Here is a 21,667-nt window from a genome sequence, read left to right on the forward strand (position 1 = left end):
AATCTTGGCATCTCACGTATTACTGGTAACTTAAAGATCCAGAACAGCTGTAGGACCTAATGGGATGCCCTTGTATTTAATCAAAGGTTATGTTGATATTTTAAAATATTCCCTACGGATTACTTTCAACCTTTCATTAAAACTATAATCTTCTCTGAATTGGAAATCCTCGTTGGTCTGCCCAATACCTAAATCTAATAATAAATGTGAAATTATAAATTTTAGACACATATCAATTTTAGGTACTTTTGCGAACGTATTTGAACAGATATTACGTAAACGGATTATTCATCATGTTTCAATCTATCAACATAACTTTGTTACTCGCAGGTCAACAACAACTAATCTAGTAATAGTCACTGACTTTATAGCAAACTCGTTAGAAGAAGGATGCCAAGTCGATGTAATATATATTGACTTTGAGAAGGCTTTCAATAGAGTAAGTCATAAAATACTGTTAAACAAATTAAATCATTATAAATTTTTTCAGCCCTCATCATGTTTTTCATCATATCTGAGTGAACGTAAGCACACAGTTATATATAAAGAATGGAAATCAGACGAGTATTTTGCGTTATCAGGAGTTCCACAAGGCTGCAACCTAAGCCCTTTACTATTTCTACTGTTTATCAATGACCTTGCAGATCATACACAGAACAGTGAAAAATTATTGTTCGTTGATGATCTCAAAATATGCGCCAAGATAAAATCTGTGCATGATTGTCTGGATTTACAACACAACTTAGAGATTATTGCGAACTGGTGTTCAATAATAAACTTGGAGTAAATATACACAAATGTAACGTATTATCATTCAGCAGAAACAAAAGTACCCTTCAACATGATTATAAGTTTAGTAATACCTCTATAAATAGACCTAATACAATTAAAGATCTAGATGTTACATTTGAGACTAAATTAAAGTTCATTAAACACATCGAGGACGTTACTTATGATGCGTACTAGGATTCATAATTAGAAGTGGTGAGGATTTCAGAAATATTGAAACAGTCTTGAAAATGTATTATTCATATTTGCCCACCAAGTTGGAATAAGCTACCGTGATTTGGAACCCCCTCACAACAAAAATAGATCCAACAAGTTGAAAGAGTTCAATCAAAATCTCTAAGGTATTTGATATTCAAAATAACTGAAATTTATCCCTCACTTGAAAGTCATAATACTCCGAAGGACAATTTTAATATTTACTCATGAGAATAAAGGCGTAATATTGCCGATCTGGTATACCTCCAAAAAGAAAAGTAGTTCAAAATGAATTCCATTGTTCAAACTTTATATCTTCATTATACTTCCATATTCCTTCAGTTAGAAGCAGAACCAATAATATAGGTCTGTTTTATTGGAAAATGGCTAGGACCAACATAATGCTGAAGTCACCAAACTGGAGAACATATTCTTTCTATAACAACTTAAGCTTATATCATAAAGATGATGAAATTGATAGACGTACAATGTCCTGTAAAGCACTGAAAAAAACTGTTGTAAAATGAATTATAATATTTCAACACTCTAATTGGGCATATCTGTTGTGTTGATAAATAAATAAATAAATAAAATCAACAATCAAAGTCCTTTTATACAACCTATATTCTGTCTCTTAAAATGAAAATTGTTAGTTATCAAGTTACGTGTTTTAAAATTGTTATATTATATATAACTTCACATATACAATTTCGTTTTTCGAGCTATCTGTCAAGAAAGAAAAAAAAAAATAGTAACGAGTAAATGCTACTGTACATTATAGGCTCTGTAGGAGCGTACTCACTTATGGTCACGCATTGAAATATGTACGATTATTCTAATTAACTATTGCAGTGGTAGAAGTGATGTTCACGACACGAAAAAGGATTTCAAGCCGAAACTTAGACGAAGTTTTTCAACAGAAAAAAAAAAAATACATCTTTCCGAAACGAGACATCCTAAAATTTTTCTTGGGGTATCATTTGTGGTAGAGAGCTACTTTTGATGAGTGCTGTTCATCCCTTATATGTGCAAGTTACATTTTTGGTAAACAAACATCGTGCAGATGGTTTCTCTTAGAGGATCGGTTTCCCCATTCCATTATCATTAATTTCTTTCAATCTCACTCTTCCATAGTCTTTCAATATAATTGAGGGAAGTTGAATTTTATATATACTGTTATTAATCCGAGAAGGAACCAAGAAATGCAGACAACGAGTACATACTGAAGGAACTTGGAAAACGTGTTGGCATATTTGTACACCGAGAAAAATCCGTTATCCAGACAGGGGTATTGCACAAATATACGGAATCCTTATGTTTACTACAGAAATCTGTACGGAGGACAAGTTATCCATATACGCACTGCTCTTAGATATTACATCATGCAGTTGCAAGATATCTGACATCTAATAGTCTTCCGGATATAACATACGTATACGTATGTTACATACGTCAGCGATATGTTACAAGATCACCTATATTCTTTCAATCGTACGGAAAGTACACTTATTGGGAACACTTATGCGGAAAGTACATATAAAATATACTTCTTCAGTAATACGTTTGCTGTACGTTAATTCCAAAAACTAAAACATTTACAGATGTAACCTACGCTTTTATGTACACCACATAAGTTTATTTTCTCTGTGTATATAGTCATTCATTGAAAGACATTCGTATACTTAACCCCCTTTTCTAACTCCCTGCCACTCACTTTTGGTGAATGTTGATCTTAATTAATTCTGATATTTGAACAACAAGCAAATACGTACGTAACTCGTATGACTATATTGAATATTTTCATAAAGTACCCGGTTTTTAGTTTGAAACTCTAGGAGTCATATACTAAATCTCTTTGTTGTTATTAGCCTACACTTTTTTGCTTAGCTTGAATGATTCTAATACACTAGCGCGGAAGGCTACTTAACTTCGTGAAAAATGTGCATATTATGTGGTATTTTAATGTTTAGACATGCTATGCGATCAATTGAATATTGCATTGTACCTACCTACCTACCAGCCGGCGCGACAGCTCTTTGTGTGCCTTAGAATCTTCCACTCAGCCTCAGAAGTGCTTAATAGAGCCATTCCACCTACGATTCACGTCGTGAAATAAAATACAGTAGTACGATTTCAAGAACATAATAATTTAGACCAACGTTTTCCAATCTTTTTCATGTCGCGGACCTCCTGTAGTGACTGTAAATTCTCCGCGGCTCCCCGTGAAATCAAAAATTATTTTTTAATCCCCCCCCATAGCACGCATGGTCAATTGTAACATCAAGGCACGCACGCGGAGTCTCACTCCGCAATATTTATTTATAGGCCTATATCTTAGTTTTAATATGTATTTTGTTTTGAAGCGATATTAAACTGTTTCATATTTTCTTTGCAACGTTTTTGACAATTGCACAAGAAAACTAAAATTTTTCTATCCGCGATGGCGGGTTAAGTACATTTCATTCGAAAAAGTAAATCCTATCAGTTAGGCCTCACTAAGAATTCAACGCTCACCTAATGTAATAGCTGAGGCTGTTTTTCAGACGTCAACTTCTGTATGTCTGAATCAAAACTGGATGATTTCAGGTAGAGATATGATTCTACGTTAAGTCTGTTCCTGTATTTGCTATTCATATTCATACGCATGAGAAAATGTTGTTCGTACAGACATATAGTGGTAAATAACATTAAAAGTCTTACAGCGCTTGGAAATTTCAGGATAAGCGACCTTACCCTGCAAATAAACTCCAGTAACGCTAATGAAGGAGACAGTATTTTGAACGCTGAATCACAAGGCACCTTGATATGTTCTTCTTTGGCAATATGAAGTTCATATTTCGAGTTTAGAAAGGGAGTTTTCATCCAATGATTTTTAAAGGACAAATTGGAAGATAGATGGATGATTAAGGCAAGTATGGAAGAATTGGTGAAATGGGAATATGGGAGGAAACGGGAGTATTCTGAGGAAATCCACGGACACGATTATGTCCACCACAAACGTACATAACCAGGCATCGAACGAGGGACCCCACGCACCAGAGGCAAGCGCTCTAGTACTGAGCCATTGTAATCTCTTAATTCTGAATACATTGACCAAAGTAACGACAATTCAAAATTTCTTAATTTAATAACAAAAGCCACACAGCAAAAAAAGGGTGTTGAAACAACACAAAATGACTACCACTTTAGCGTGTTACTTCGGTATTAATTCAATATCAACCACATCGCCTTCCGAGCATATCAGAAATAACTCACTACTAGCTAAGATAATTTGCATGGGTTTTTATTGTTTGGTAGGAACAAAGCTTTGTGCAATATATATTTGTCATTTATACCAAGTAACTAATAATTTTCTATGTTTTCTGTAATCGGTCACAATAATATTGTTGTAAATCTGTGAATCGTCTGACAACAGTTACATGAGTAATAGTTCTGCCATCTCCTGTTCTTACGTGCTAAGACACAAGAATAACAAATAATTAAAACAGATGGTGTCATTTCTATTCATGTAATAGTTGTCAGACGATTCACAGGTTTACAACAATATTATTGCGACCGATTACGAAAAATATAAAATGTTAATTTTTTCTTGGCATGGATGTCAAATATATTGCACAAAGCTTTGCTCATACCAAACAATAAAAACCAGTGCAAATTCTCTTAGCTAGTAACGAATAATTTTTGATATGCTCGAAAGACGATGTGGTTGGTGTTGAATTAACACCCAAGTAACACGGTAAAGTGGCAGTCATTTTGTGTTGTTTGAACAATTCATTTTTTTTGTTGTGCATTGTTTGCCTACCCCGTATACACAAGTAACCAGTAACTGCAAGTATATGCGCGTTCCCACAATTGCAAGTATATGTATGTCATTGTTGAAGTATGTGTGTCATTGTTAACAGCATGTGTATCATTTGTTAGGAGAGAACAAGTAATAGATACAACCTGCAACTTAACCCTGTAATTTATTACAAATTCGTACTAGCTTCATGCACACCTCGTTTCTGGAAGAATAATGTAATTGAAGTGCTTAGAGGACGTTATATTACATATTTCGAAACATTGAGTTCTGGCGGTTCATGTACGTGTTATAAGCTATGTTAGTCATGCTTCATAACATATCATTTAGTGAGTCTTCGTCCCAGTGAAGAGATTTGGAAACGATGAAGAGTCTATGTTAATGGACATAGTTGTGAAAGCCGATATTCCCGAAATGTACAGTTTGTTACATACAACCTTTATCCTCTAACCGCTTCAATTACCTTGTTATTTATTTCTTGGTGTCGTGTAAGCCCGCAAAATCAAAAGTATAATTTTGGTTGCATACAAGGTCAGTCCCGAAAATAATGCGCTCATTTTTATTTTAAGAAACTTATTGAACCGATTTGTACAATTACTCAATATTCTCCGAAATACATTCCTCCTGCTTCAACACATTTGTTCCAACGCAATTTCCATGTTCTATATGCGTCCTGGAAGTCCGTCACAGGGATGTCCTTTAGTAACCTCGTCGTAGCCTCCTTGATGTTCTACAGGGTCCCTAAATGCTGCCCTTAGAGGGATTTTTGTAATCTTCGAAAAAAAAAGTCGGAAGGACAAATCAGGACTGTAAGGTGGCTGGGAGAGCGTTGAGATGTCGACCTTGGTCAGGAAGTGGGTCACCATGAAGTCGGTGTGGCTGGGAGCATTGTCATGGTGCAGCTTCCAGGACTTCCTGATCTCGTGCCTGACGCAGCTGACCCGTTGCTTTAGGCTTTTCAGTACTTCGACGTAGAATTTGGCGAAAAATCAAGTGTTTTTTCCATCTTGATTTCGACCGAGCACTCCCACAAGGGTTCACTGAAAAAGGCACTGTGACTCTCCAGGAGCTCGGAGCCGACTTGCGTTGGTTGCGCTGTGTTCGCAAGACTCCACTTACCCTTCCGTGCAAGCGGCAACACTGTGTAACGGATAGTCGCGGTAGAAGAAAATGGGGCGCATTTATTTCGGAACAGACCTTGTACAACCAAGGCGCTTTTAGAAACTGAGAAACGTCCTTAAATTTTTGCATACCTTTTGATCCTCTAGTCAAAAATCGGAAAAAAGAATGACTTCGCACACTGGTAGATTTGGTGAAGATCTGTCTGGTACAAAATTTGGTGGCTGCAGGTGACTCTTTCTAGGTGAAAAGCTCTGATCACACACACATACACACACAGGGAGAGAGAGAGAGAGAGAGAGAGAGAGAAAGAGAAGGAGAGAGGGAGAGAATTTATTATTATTATTATTATTATTATTATTATTATTATTATTATTATTAAAATATAGTAAATATAATGTAAATAAAAAGATCTATCCCAACAAAATAAAATTTATCCATTAAGGTTGGCAACGAACAACATACATTTTAAGACTCATAAAGCCAGCATTATTTTAAAAATTACGCATAGAAATTTACTCTTAAGAGTGTAATCTTACTTAGCTTAATATGGTGTATGGCCTGATATGTCTTATCTTTCGATACTATTTTACTTGAACAAAAAGTAAAATTTAACAGTTCATGATAATTTTCATCTAAACGTTATTAACCGCACTGTGAACTGCCCTCTTTCTAATGTCATAATTAAAAATGTTACGAGGGTATATTTCAATATCAGTTCCATCTTTACAGATGGCGTGCTTATCGTATAGTATCAATGTTTTACAAAAATATCAATTTTAGAAAAGTTTCAAAGAGGATTTTATATTTATTAAGATCAATTTATTGAGCTCATTCAGTGTCGTGCCGTGGAAAATTAGTGCCCGGGACGAGAGTATACGACGGCACCCCGTACATATATTCGAAGTAATTTTTCCTTTCTTTCTTTCCTTTTTCTCTCCCAAATTTTGCGCCCTCCTTAGTTTGGCACCTGGGGCCATCGCCCAGATCGCCTTCATGCCCCCTTCAACGGCACGATACTGAGTTCATTGAAATCTATCGAGTGATATGTCCCATCTTTGGGCTAATTGTTTCTCGTCAAGCGTAAATAACATTGCAGAAGTTTCATGAAACTTTTTTTTTTTTTTTTTTTTGCATGTATGGAGTAGATGAAAGAAACACTTCTGAACAAATTGTAAAGTAAAGTAGCCGAAATGTCACCGTGCGTAAATCTGTCCAACCTATTTCGGAGAGAACGAGGTAGGCGATATGAGAGAAAAACTGAACTGAAGTTTGATGGAAGGAAAGGTGAGAAAAATAGCTCAGAGGGAGGCAGTGTGTGTGTGTGTGCTAACAACTGTTGCACCATGACGAAAGCAAACTGTGCCAAAAATTCCTTTCCCACTGGCCTCTCTCTCTCTCTCTTTCACTTTCTCCCCCTCCTCCTCCTCCGGTAGGTACCCCTCAGTCCCTCTCTGTTTTTCTCTCCACTCGCAACCTCTTTCCCTGATCTCTTGCAGAGCTAAAGATTCTCAGTTCGAGGTGTGTTATCTAACAAAGTGGACTCATAGTTTAGAAGGAATTTTCATTTTTTCTTTGGTTGTTCTTCATACAACTCCAAACATGTAGCCCATTCAAGAAGATTTGTTTCTGATATACGAACTTTCGAAAAAGTACATTTTTTTATTTTTATTTTCCAGACTCCTCCTTATATGCAATAAGAAAAGGAGGAGTCAAACAGTTATTTTTTTTAATTCAACGAGAACTTTCCATAATTGGACTATTCATAGAGATTATCACAGGTTTGTAGTGTGCAAACAACAACAGTGATTTATTTAAAATATGTGATAATATGTGCAGCTACTATTCTGTTATTTGTGTGTGAGTAGATGATAAAAAGTTTGACATTTATCTTTATATAACATGTGCTTAATTTAATAGTGCTTTAGTCATTTTCTTTTGTCACTATTTTATTATTTACGTGCCTTGCCTAAACAGAAATGTGTTCAGCGGTAGAGTGTCGTGTGTGGAAGGTCATTCAAGGCAATTTCTACACAGCATATTATTCATTCTCCATGATACATTGTTTTAATTTTGGTGTTTTTTTAGTACTGAATTTAATGACCCACATTTTTTGAAAACAAAAACGTAACTGTTATTAAAAGCTATATACAAAGTAACATTTTCCAGTTCTTTGTTGCTTAGAAAAAGTATACATGATGTATCTAGTGCAGTAGTATTCAAGCTTTCTCGCATGCTTCTAACGATAAATTTATATTCAATTGTTTACCCCCAGTTTTAAGCTAACCTTTATTCAAACTATTATAGGTAGTTCTGTCAAAATTAAATTTCATAATTTATTATTTATTAACTAAATAACCCACTTTTACTACATACAGGAGAAAAATTCTATAAATATAATAGTACCATGTTGCAGTTAGCATATACTGAATATTGTACTATAGTATAATGTATAATTTATACAATTTTACTCCTCTGTAAGAAATGAAATGAAATCTTCCAGTTTTACGTCCCACGATTATGCAGAAAAGCTAAAGGCAACGGTTATGATGAGAAATGACGGAAATGGTGGAATGAACAACGTGGGAGGAAAGAGAAGAATCCCGAGAAAACCCATGCACATGGTGTTTGTTCACCAGAAAGCCCACTTGGCGCAAACTGGCATCGAACCACGGACCCCACGCACCAGAGGTGAACTCTTTACCACTGAGCCACCGCGGCTCCAACACTCTCTAAGAATTCATCGCATACTTAAAGAAGAAATACCATTGTTTACCGTAAAGTTTTTTTATTATTATTAAAGTTACATCGAATGATTGCAAAGTTTTAATCTAATCACTGGGGTGTAAATAACAACCCAATGTAATACCAAAGATGGAAATGACGTTAACATTACAACCATTTATAGTTTATTTCAAAATCAAATATAACTCTTACGTTAGATTCCATTACAAGTGAACAGAATTGTGATCATATTCTGCAAGTGACAGTGCAATTTTACTATAGAAATGTTAGAGCTGATTTATATTGTGTAATAATTTATGTTATACAAACCACACGCAATATAGATTTTGATGGTGCTTGTCACAACAAATTGATACAACGTACTGAGTTCTAAAATTATATGCTATTTCCTTTCTGAAAAAAAAAAAGAAACACCTATTCTATAACAGAGATCAATTTGTCCTTTGCAGCACAAAATGATAAGTACAAAATGATTAGTGGAAACAAGTATATCTAAAACGGTTATATCCATTAACTTGATGTTAAATAGTAATTAACCATAATAGTTAATTACACTTAAGAATGTGCAACCTTACTTATAATGATAATTAACATCTAAGTTAATTCTGATATTAATATTTTTAAACTTGTAATTGATTGCTTATAGAAGTTGATTTTCTTTAAAAAAAAAGTAACAGCCAGCCAATTCTGAAGCAAATTTAAGATACAGTACTTTCTAAGCTAGTAGATAAAGTTATTCAATATTTGAATTATCATAATGTACTGAACTTCAGAATAATGTTTACCATATAGGCTTCAAAACAAGATTTACCTTTATCCATAAAATAAAATCACGTATTTTCTCCTTACTGAATCTAATTGGCTCTTTCTTTTCCTCCCTCAAATTTTGATGTATTTGCTCATCAATTCATCTAACTTTAAGTTTGGTTAACATTTAATCAGCTGTCATTCACAGATAAAAATCACATCCGTCATTTTAGACGAATTCGCATTTTAGTCTAATTCTTATTCCGTCTAATGATTTTATCAAGAAGGAAATGCTCCAATATAAGGTCTAATAGATCTGACAGTGTTTCTATACATATTCTTATATAAAATTAAGCGAAATAGGCAGTGAAGGACTCTTGACAAAAAAGTCAATTACAATATATCTTTTCGTCGTATGTTTTTCTTTATTCCTTTCTCATTCTTTTTGTACTGATGTTGATCTTAGAATTTTTATATGAGATCGTCTGTAAGCCAAGCAGATGATTCAGTAGGTTTAAAATAGAAGAGAATATATATGTCAAGAAAAGACTCTCATATCACAAGCAAGCAGCTGATTGATCTTAATCTTTAAGAAACTCAGTTTAGCATTCAACCAGCTTGTTTATTTTAATATATATAATTGTTAACAGTTGTAAATATAAATGAAATCTTTTAATGGTAAAGAAGGAAAAGAAAACAATTAAAGACATAAGAATATTTCCAACTTAGATTTTGGATGTATGACCCGATTTTATCACTTACAGAAAAGCTTAATTTACAGATGAGTACCCTATTGTTCAAAAAATCTCGCCGCCATCCATCTTGCTGTAAAAGGTGACGTTTTGGCAACCATATGAAATACAAATCAAATACTTTGACTCTAAATAAAGATCTCTACAAAACAACGCATCATTTTGATTTACTTTCCACTACAGGCAGGTCCGTATACAGGGAGTTCTAGGGGGCCGCCCTCCTAAAATGTTTACTGGTTCTCTAAAATTTTCACGGTAGGCTTGCAAATGAATTATAATATGGTGGGATTGGACCCCCTAACTTCTACCGGCCCCTCTACATTTTTGGGCTGGCTATGAGCCGGACTGCAGGTAGGACTGTAGGGATTTTGAAAGTGAGGTGGGTAGCCAGATCTTTTTGGACAAAACTCACACATAAAAAAAAAAAAAAAATAGTTCTGTGAATGAACAAGGCGACAAGCCTCTTCCCTGTCTGTTCAAGGTGAAACATTTTTGATTTTAATATATAGATGGCAGGGAAGGGCACAGTGACACAAATCTGACAAATTTTCCGCACGTATAAGGTGACAACCTGTAGTTCATACACAGAACTAAAAGTTTACTGATATGTGAGTTATCACCTTCTATAGCTGAGGTATAGAAGTAGTAAATAAGTAACACAAAATTCAATGTTAAAATTGGAAGAATACGTAGCATCGTAAAACAATAAAAAAGTATTATGAAATGGTGGTAAGAGTTTTGAACATATTGATTTAGTTGATAAATATTATGACCATATTATGTCATCTCAAAGTTAACATATATTATTTAAGAGCTGAAATACAGCAACGGTTTGAAATTTCATTGCTGGTTTGAAACACTGTCAGATTTTCTATGTAAGGAGTATTTCCGTTTTGATAAGATCGTTAAGTGGGATGAGAATTAGGCTAAGCGTGCGAATTTCCATTTCCCCCAAAATGGCCAATGTGATTCTTATCTGTGATTGACAGCTGATAAAGTGGAGAAATAAGAAGTAGGCGAAGATACTAAGTTTAACTAACTAACTCTATGGCCCAATAACTTCATTTGCAGGTATGGGATCAATCTTGCTAATAGCATGTTTGAAAGAATTTTATAGGATGTTGACAGAAGAGAAATTCCTCGATAATTATTGCAATCAGCTTTGTCTCCTTCTTGTGAATTGGAACAATGATTGATTCTTTCCACTCTTGTGGCAATTCCTCCTTGTTCCAGATAAGGAGAATAAGTTAGTGTATCTTGTCCCACAATTTTTCGTCTCCAGCTAAAATTAAGTCAGCCGAAATTTCGTCTACACCCGGAAATTTGTGTTTCTCTAATTTCTTTATAGCGATTTCCATTTCCATTCAGTTAGGTTCTGGAATATACGGTTCTGCGGTGCGCATTTCTCTTTCTCCACGTACATTAGTTTTCGGCTGCATGTTAAGCAAATCATCGGGATCAGATTTTAATGATTTGTGTATGGTCTTTTTTCTTTTCTTCTTTAGAATTTTAAACGTACAGGTTACCAAATACATCTGAAGTCATTTTCAAGTCAATTTGGTATTTAGAAAACTTCCAGATATAACCTACAATTTCAATTTAAACAGTAATCATTAGCCCAAATTCAACAATAGCAATCACCAACAATAACCAAAACAGAATTGGAAAAAGAAAGTGAAAGAAATCGCTCAGGGCATACTACAGACATTTCGATGTTCGTGAGATGGAGGTATGGAAAAATCCTGGATAAAACCCAGCTACAAAGGAAGCAGCAAAGCTTGCACCCGAAAGCTCTCGATTTTAAAATAGGCTAATCGAAAATGTTCTGTTCAATTGTGCCAGTACTCTAGAGCAGTATTTCCCAACTTAAAAAAAAAAAAAAAAAACTAACGGCACACTTTCATAAGATCCCATGGCATTAGAATACACTTAAGCTAAGTTAGGATAAGTTAGAATTGAGTATTGTGTTAAATAAGAATATTTGAGAACATGTACAATAGTTAAATAATGGTTGTAGTGTATTGAATTAAATACAATATATCTGTTTAGACTAGGACTTCTCAAATCATTCATATTAGGGCCAACATATTCAGATATAAAGAAAGATTAGATTAATTATTCACATGCACTCATGTCTTAATATATTCTCATACGATGTATTTTAATTTTCATGTCTTTCTATTCGCAACACTAGACGAATCTTTTCTACTGCACTATCCACTCGCACAGAAATTCCTCTGCCCTGATACTACGTGCCTAGTATAATGGCAACTTCTCCGTTCTTTCTATTTACACAAAAACACATTCCATTATAATTAACATCTTCATCTATCTCGATGAAACATTGCGCCATGAATCACGCTGCATTATGTCATAGATACAACCTCCTAACGTATTGTTGCAGCCAACATAGGCGTTGGCTGATATATACAGTAGAATGGAACGAAAAAAAAAAACTCGATTTTTTTGTTTTTGTATTACTAAGTATGAAAAAGTTGCCTTTTGGTGTGGAAAAGATAATATTTTAGGGTGATCGGAGGATGCTTTGAGGTGCCACAAGTACGATAAAGTTTCATGAATTTGACATTTCTGGTTTTATTTCAACTTCTTTTATTTATTTTTTTGCTTGCATTATAACAGCTTTGATTGTACTTGTTATGTATTTTTTTAAATTTTAAACAACAATCATTTGTGGGAGAGAGAGGAGAATTAATATGGTAATAATTTTATCTTAGCATAAAGTAATATTTCGTTTTAAAATATTTTTTTTGCACATTTTTACCTGATGATTTAATGTTTTTCACCTCACCATAAATTTAAATCTCTTCTCATCTACCAAAAAGTTTGTTTCATCAACTACAAGTGCACTACGGTGCAAGTGCAATAAAGTTTTTTTAATAGAGTAAACAGGCCATTAGGAAGACCTAGGCGCAGATGGGAGGACAATATTAAGAGGGATCTCGCAGAGATAGGAATACAAAGTAGAAACTGGATGCAATTAGCTAAGGATAGAAGTCAGTGGAGAGCTTTTGTGAACGCGGCACTGAACCTCCGGGTTCCATAGGCCATAGAGTTAGTTAGTTAGTTAGTTTTAGTAAACAGAAAAGTCAAAGAAGCTGAAATAGACCAAGATATGGCAAATTTGTGAAACTTTATCATAGTTGTGGCACATTAAAGACAAGGGCGCCGATCCTGGGATCCGGGCCACCTAATGCTCATACAGGTCCCGTATATTTTTATGAATATGTATTTTTACATGTATGTTTTATTGTTATATCTACTTATTATAAATATACAATATTTGGCATAATTTGAATTCAATTTGTCTTAAAATCCTCATATATGCCTTCTTAGACCCTTGTCTAACCAAACACTTATCTGAATGGGCTCCCCAAAGTTAAAGAGAAATCGGCGTCCTAGCTCAAAGCATGCTCCAATTACCCTAAAATTTCATTTTTGTCTTTTTCACATCAAAAGACAATTTTCGAATAGTATTAGAAGTTAAAAGACTGAGTTTTTTCATTCCATATAGTATAAAGCCAGTCTCAAAATTTATTTTAAATTATTATTAAAGGTGCCGTGGTAAACATAAAATGTGTCACATAAAGTCTACACCTATAGAACTTTTAGATAGAAATTTTAAAAAGTTAAAATTTCGAGACACATTTCATTGGAATGCGCAACACATCGAATGTGGAAACCTTGACATACTCTTTAGTGATAATGATCTAGAAAGAAAGTTTCACAATCTTGGCAACACTGTTATCACTCCCATAAATATTCTTTCAGTACTTTCAGATGTCACATGTCCCGTGCCATTAAAGATTTTTTGTCTTGGCCTAGGTAGCATGAGCCTCTGATTCAACTCTTTTCGAGGCAAAATAATGTGATGGGGAACGGTGTATGCTGCAAGGAATATTCAATCCTCGTCGTGATTCGAACAGAGATGTGCGTCTACGCGTAAAAAACGATAGTTTACGTTTACGTGTCAACTATGCGTAGACAATGTAAACAACGTAGACTATGTAGAATATGTCAACAACACGTAATTTAATATAGCATCGTGGACAATAAAGGAGCTTTATTTTGTCGTTACCTTGCGAAATTGCGTACAAAATAAAATGTCTAGACCAGCGAATAGTAACTTTCGAATACTTAGTTTCGTCTTGATGAAGGAAAATGAAGAATATTATGCATTTTGTAAAATATGCAAGAAAAAATGGCAAATACAGCAGATTCAAGACTGAAAGCCCAAAGGTGAGAATTAGTTTTGTAAATTTCATTATAAAAGCAGTGCTCGAAGTGGAAACTCTAAGGAAGTGGTATGCGCAGAGCAGAGTAAACATACAGATTAGATAATTCCCTCTACTTTTTATATGTTAGTCGTTTCCCTAATCTTTCGCTGCACCGAAGCAAAACAACTGAATGAGGAATTATGAACAAACGAGCAACGAAATTGTTCCTTACATTTGATAGTGGTTGTCTACATAGTCTACACGGGAAAAGGTGTAATGTAGATTACGTATAGATTACAGTAGACAATCATGTAAACGTAAAATTATAGTTTACGGCACATCACTGGATTCGAAGCCTACGTTAATATTGAGTAAGGAGCCAGGGTTACTTAGTTGTAGACCGCTTACCTCTGGTGCGAGGGGTCCCTTATTCGATTCCAAACCACTTTAATTTCTGGTAGATAACCTCGTATCTGTTGCGTTGTCAAGATTCTTTCATTACTTTCCATATTATCACTCTAGCAATTATTTCATAAGGACATAAAATAGACACAAGTAAATAAATAAGTTAAACTTGATTTGCATGGTAATATGAACTCAACGAAACTGTCTTACCTCAACATAGGAAGACCTATGCCAGCCAGGCAGGAAGACAGACGAACTTTAATTAGGAAACATCTGAAAAGACAAGAAACGTCATATTTCTATTGGAAATAGAATCAGGAAACATGGACACCAAACGTACGTAAGACTTCACGAGAACACAAGAAATACTAGAGTTCCTTCGAGGCTAAGCAGTTAGCGTACGTACCTCGGCATGGGACACCTGGGTTCGATTCCCGGCGGGAGTTTATGTGGTACGGATTCCACGTTAATCAGTAGGTCCCGCCTCATAGAGCCTCTCGCTGCTGAAAGGGACGATAAACTCAAAATCAACTCAACAAGAAATACTAATTTATATATGTATATATATCATTTATATATTTAGAGTGTATTAACTGAATTACACGGGCTTCATACTGTAAGAATATGAGGAATACAAAACCAAAAATTAGAATATTTCCAAAATTGCCCCTCTTTGTCCCTTATGAAGAGGAATTTTCGAAACGCAGAGGCACGTAACCTTTTATTTTGAAAGAGTATACATGGAGATTCAGCTCCCTAGCTCCAGAACTATGGTATTCTTGGGGAAACAAGAAGCTGTATCACAATGTATACTACGTGAAAGAGTTTTTATTTATTGTATTGTATACAACGCGAAAAATTGAACTTTGAATTTCTGAATTTTCCCTCACCTTCTATTTTCCACTCCTTTAGATTTATCGACAAGAAATTTAATAGATTCATTTTAGTGTTGTATACCACGGACAGATTAGTATTTTGTATCCTGAGCATTATACAAATCCGCTAATCTCAACTGCGCTGCGGGTAGTGCATCAACTAAGTATGATATCCATAATTACTCCCATAGGAATATACAGGGAACCGACTTTTGATTGTCCATATCTTGGAACCACCTGGATGGATCATGTCCCGCAACGAACACGATTCGTAACTTTTCATTCTTTACATGCTGATCAAAATTGCTAGTCGATCATCAAGAAGTTTCTGTGAGTTTGTGTCTCCCGAACAAACACATAGACATATGGAATAAATACAGTAGAGAATTTTTGGTAAACCAAATTCTTTAAAAATTGAACCCAGTCCTCCTCTCTTAGAATAGGGATTTCAATTAAAATTATATGATAAAAGCCCTCCACAAGAATTATAAGACTCATTTCTAATGATTCGGCCATTTTCTCGTGAAAAAAAAAACACATAAACGTTTGTATTATAAAGATAATTAAAGATAATTATATGTTATAATGATTATGATGATAAAGATAATTATATGTTTAAAGATAATTATATGTTATAATGATTATATTATACGTATTTATTAATAATGTTAATGGAAAGATGTGAACAAATTTTAATAGAATTTTGAAGGCTTGTTTGGTTTATTTATCATCTTCGTGCTAAATTATTACTAAGCGGACTCTATAACCAATAGTTAACCACGCAGTCACGAGAAAACAGAAAAAAAACTATGGTTTTCTAGGAATACTAAGAACTACTCGTGGCATCTAATTCTGTTTTCAAACAAGAACGAAACTTTTATAGATATTGAATATTTCCAACCAATTATGTAATTTCACTTGATGCCCTCACGTATGATTTAATTGAAGTTTATAATCCCTTTCAAGAGAGTCAATCCATTCTAAGTGATCATGCATAGTGCCACTCGACCATCTCCAAAAAATCTAATTTTTTCATGAATGTTTATCCCATATCAGGGTATTTTAAAACCACATTTAATTATTTTTTACAACATCCCATGGCGATGCAGTGGCTGCCGCCATTTTGCGTTTTATCGATTTTAGGCGTTTACGTTGTTTTGAATATCCTAGCATGTATTTGTCCTACCAAATTGAAAATTGCTGGACGTCTACAACTCATGCAGAGCTAAAACTTTGATCTTTTAACATTTTTGCCTAAAACCACTTAAAGGGGGTGAAATTCCGCAGTCAGTGTTTACAGCGAGTAAGTGTTCACTGACTTGGCAATATAGATCAAACGAAAGGACAACAGTCTCCTGTACGAGTTGATAGTTAAAACAAGAATAACCATGATTGAATATCATTGATATAGCAAACAACAAGAGCAATGAGTACTTAAGGACTTATTGTCAAGTGTGCATTTTGACTTTCCTTGTCTTCTGCTGGTAGCGGCATTCTTCACCAGTGCTGCTGTGGATTTGATAAGACAGTGTTACGACTAGGGGAAAGAAACGAGCTTGAGAACCTTGACTGGGCTAACAATTCATCCTACTTTATTTTACTTCACAACAACGAATTTCCAGTTGAATTTATGAACAAAACACCTCCTAGAGTATGACGTCATTACTTAATATTTGACCCCCTTCTGCTCAAAAACACAAAACGCGCTTTCTTGTGTGTTGTGGTATACTGAAGAACTAACTATTCCCAAAATTTCAGATTTTTTAATCCAGACCCATTGGACATATAGGACAGTAAAACATGCCAAATTGGCATAATTCCCCAAATTTACGATTTTTTTCAGGCCTTTGGGAGCAGATACATGGCTGTAAATTTTTGTGTATTAACTTATGACCCCGGACTACATGCAGATACAAAATCAGACCTCTGTGTCAGTTGTTTCCTCTGACCAAACATATCTTCAATGTCCAAAAATGTTGCTACTGTAGGCCCTGATTTCACCTCCTTTAAGTGGTTTTAGGCAAAACTGTTAAGAGATCAAAGTTTTAGCTCTGCATAAGTTGGAGACGTCCAGCAATTTTCAGTTTGGTAGGAGAAATACATGCTGAGATATTCAAAACAACGTAAACGCCTAAAATCGATAAAACGTAAAATGGCAGCAACCGCTGCGTCGCCATGGGATGTTGTAAAAAATAATTAATTGTGGTTTTAAAGTACTCTGATATAGGATAAACATTCATGAAAAAATTAGATTTTTTTTGAAAAGGTCGAGCGGCAATTTCTCTTTTTTCTCGATCACTTAGGATGGATTGACCCAAGAACAAGGTTATATGAGATGTATACTTACAGATTCACATGGATCCGAGCCACAAAAGACCCCACTACGAATCGAACTTCGATCTTCCATGCTAAAAGCCGGATATGCTAATCAAATAGGCACAAGAGAACTCTGCTCTAATGCATGGAATAGATTAAGTTATTGATTACATGCCGTCCTGCAAGTTATATTTCATTCGTAATAATTTTACTATGATGGGAAATGTTTACAATACATATGTGCGTACTTTTGTATTAAAGAAAGATTTGTATTTTGTAAATAAACGTCAAGATTTTAAGTGTTAATACTACACATTTAAAAGTAATGAATAGCTCATCGAGTTCTCAGCTTCTGGTGCGCGTACCACTGGTGGTATGGACCACATCTGTAAAGTTGTCCGAAAATTTTCTCTTGTTTGGAACAAAATTGTGAAGCAATCCATGTTTGTAGTATCGTAGTTCTTAGATTTTGAAATTTACGTTTATTCCTTATTTCCCTGTAAGTTTATTTTAGAACTGAACTACTATAATCAGAATAAAGTGTTTTCACTTAACACTTCATGTTATTTTAACTTTTAAAAGTGGGTATATTTTAAACAATATATCCATAGGACACATTCAATTAATAGTTAAATACACACTAATTATTTGCTGAGCAAAACCATATATTTTCATCAAAATTTAAATACGTGTTACAGTTTCACCAACTAACTCTTTGGCTTCATCAGACACTATGAGATACAGGATAACTGTACAATCTTATATACACATACCAGCTGAGAGATCTTTCTTCTGATTGGCTCCTGGCAGCAGCAAATTCCCTTCCTAACTGATGAAGTCAAAGAGTTAGTTGGTGAAACTGTAACACGTATTTAAATTTTGATATGGTTTTGCTCAGCAAACAATTAGTGTCTATGAAATTATATACAAAGCAAAGCTTCTACTTATGGAAAGAAATAGTTGATTTTTCAATATGTGTCTGCAATTAAAATACGAAATGTTAGTTACTTGGTTATAAAATAAGTCAATAGGTATGTAATTTTGCCCTTGGGACAAATAAATCATGCTCTTCTAGAGTAACTTGGACTATTGATGCATTAATGGTGTGACTTTTTCGGTTTAACGTCCCACGATTATGCCCTTAGACTAAGGGAGACAGATGATTAAGGCATATGAATGATGATGGAAGAATCGGTGGAATGAGAGTGTACAAGGAATCAGGAGTACCTCGAGAAAACCCACGAACTTGATGTTATTCACCAAAAACTTATTTAGCAGGTATCAAATCAGGGACCCCACACACCAGACATAAATAACCTACCACTGAACCATCGTGGTCCCCATGGTGCATTAATATTTTGTATATTAAATACGGTTGGTAACATTGAAGAAAAGTTCAGAATACTTGGTCTAGCTTGTTCAGTTGGCAATCATGAAATCAAATACTTTATTAAAAAAAACTTTTTGAATGAACAATGGTATTTTTCCTCTTTTTAAATTCCTCTGTCTCCCTCTGAATGTAAAAGCATTCTTTTCACCTCTTCCATGTTTGATGGTTTTGCCTTTCATGATTGCATTGGCAATATGACTCTTCTCACAATGAGGCATGTGCACTCTTTTCCCAATCAGAATAGGGTTGTCAAAACAACTGAATGTTCTAGAATAGAAAGCAGAGTTGACAGGCGCTGAAACGAAAAGCGGTTGTGAAAAAAAAAAAAAAAACTATTCGTAGTGAACCATGAGTTTTTCACTTTCCGGAGTTGAATAATGCAGATCTACTTATCCAGGAGAACGGGTTTTAAATGATTACTTCTCTTTCTGTGTGCAAACGAAATAAAAATGCATCTTGTACGAACTTGGAAACGTGAAACTAAAATTTCAGGTAATCTAATGCACGTGAAAATGAAACTGATCTTGATGGTGTTTGAATGATTGGAAAACAGCTGAACCATTTGAAATAAATTTTGGAATATAGATATCACCTACGTCGAGCTGGGTTTTAGTTACGTCAATTTGATTAAAATGGTTATCCTAAGGGGGGAGCGAGGGTCATAATTTATCCAAAAATATATATTTTACGAGTCTGCACTGAGGAAAAAATCGCATGTGGCGTACGTAAAAACGTAGGTTACATGTGTAAATCCTGTAGTGTCTGAACTTAACGTACAGCAAACGCATAACTGAGAAAAATATAACTTATTTTCCGTACAAATGTTCTGAATAAACGTACTTCTCATATGAATGAAAGAACTGTATATAGGTGATCAGAATTCCACATACAGATGGAAGTATGTAACATATAGCTGACGTATGTAACAGAGGTATACAGCTAGTAAGATACTTAAAACTGTTAGATATAAGATATCCTGCAACAGTATGATGTAGCATCTAAACAGAAAACAGCGCTGTACTTATGAAGGATATGAATAACGTAAGCTCAATGTTGATTTCTCTAGTAAACTTAAGGATTCTGTATATTTGAACAATATACCGCTGTCCGGATAACGGATTTTTCTCAGCGCGCATGCTAGGAAGATGAAATTTGATATATAAATTTCTCATTACGAATAAATAGTATACACTGAGTCCGTTATTCGGATAGCGGTATATTGTACAAATATAAGGAATCCTTATTTTTATTATGGAAATATGTACGGAGCATACGTTATCCATATGCTACATACGTACTTTCCCTTTCTTGCTTAGATGTTATATCATTCCGCTGTAGGATATTTGACATCTCACAGTCTTCCGTATATGTCAGCTATATGTTATGGACCCTATACGTCAATTTAATGTGAGATCCTGACCGTCAGAACACTTATACGGAAAGTATGTATCAAACATACGTGTACAGTTATACGTTTGCTGTGGGATGTTAAATAGTGTTGTTCGTTAAGTCCGAAAATTATAGGATTTACGCATGTAACCTACGTTTTTACGTACGCTACATACTTTTTTTCTCAGTACAGATACGTGTATTTTCTATTTTCAAGTATTATATATATATATATATATATATATTATATCGGGTGACTGCTAATTCAATGCATTCCTTGCAAAGGGATATTCTACAAGTACTTTGGAACATTTTCACAAATATGAACCGCGGGTCACAAATCAGTAGTTTCTGAGTAATTTGCACATGTGTAATTTCTTTGAAATTTGCCGGCTAACGAGAGGTGTGCGAGAAAGCTTTACCTGACCCATCTTCACATATCGTAGAGTGATGACATTTTACATGTGTAATCTTGCATACCTATGTAGTTATGTGGTAATATACAGCTTGCAAATCTGCACCGTTGCTGTGTACTAGGTCCGAACGTGAAGTAAGGTATAGTAGTCCAAAAATTCATTACTGTACCTCGGAAAGGAGCATGGAAACATCGCAGAAGTACTTGCCCCAGGAAATCACTGCATAGTTGGGAAGAGGTGGAATGAAGATGGTGTGCGATGAAGAGAAAACACGACCTTTGCCAGAATTCATACCCAGGGTCGTGCATCTGTCTGGCCAACGTTCGAGCAGTGAATAGGTGCGTTGTCTTCCAGAAAGCGGACACCTTTTGTCAACATTCCATGCTCAGCATGGGGTCAGCGTGGGGTATTATTACTTGCCTTCCAGGCAAAGAGTTCCACAATTACCAGGATGTTCTATGCCTCACTGCTGGGTGCGTTGCGAGATTCTGTGAA

The 21,667-nt window shown here is 34.9% G+C and overlaps 1 protein-coding gene and 1 long non-coding RNA gene across 3 annotated transcripts in view; one reads left to right on the forward strand and one right to left on the reverse strand.

The window, feature by feature from the left end:
- Positions 1-21,667, reverse strand: part of LOC145671052 (uncharacterized) — a 583,222-nt gene that overhangs the window by 149,934 nt on the left and 411,621 nt on the right. For both annotated transcript variants that reach the window (XR_014128434.1, XR_014128433.1), the window contains one exon: positions 14,997-15,059. This is a non-coding gene — a long non-coding RNA (uncharacterized LOC145671052). The remainder of the gene's footprint in view (positions 1-14,996; positions 15,060-21,667) is intronic.
- The window catches only part of tn (tripartite motif containing protein thin), a 189,647-nt gene continuing 175,353 nt past the window's right edge, over positions 7,374-21,667 (forward strand). The window contains exon 1 of the mRNA XM_081739737.1: positions 7,374-7,683. The gene's annotated coding sequence lies outside the window, so the exon portion shown is untranslated. The remainder of the gene's footprint in view (positions 7,684-21,667) is intronic.

This window comes from Thermobia domestica, chromosome 15, assembly GCF_964235325.1.
Source record: "Thermobia domestica chromosome 15, izTheDome1.hap1.1, whole genome shotgun sequence".
NCBI lineage: Eukaryota > Metazoa > Arthropoda > Insecta > Zygentoma > Lepismatidae > Thermobia > Thermobia domestica.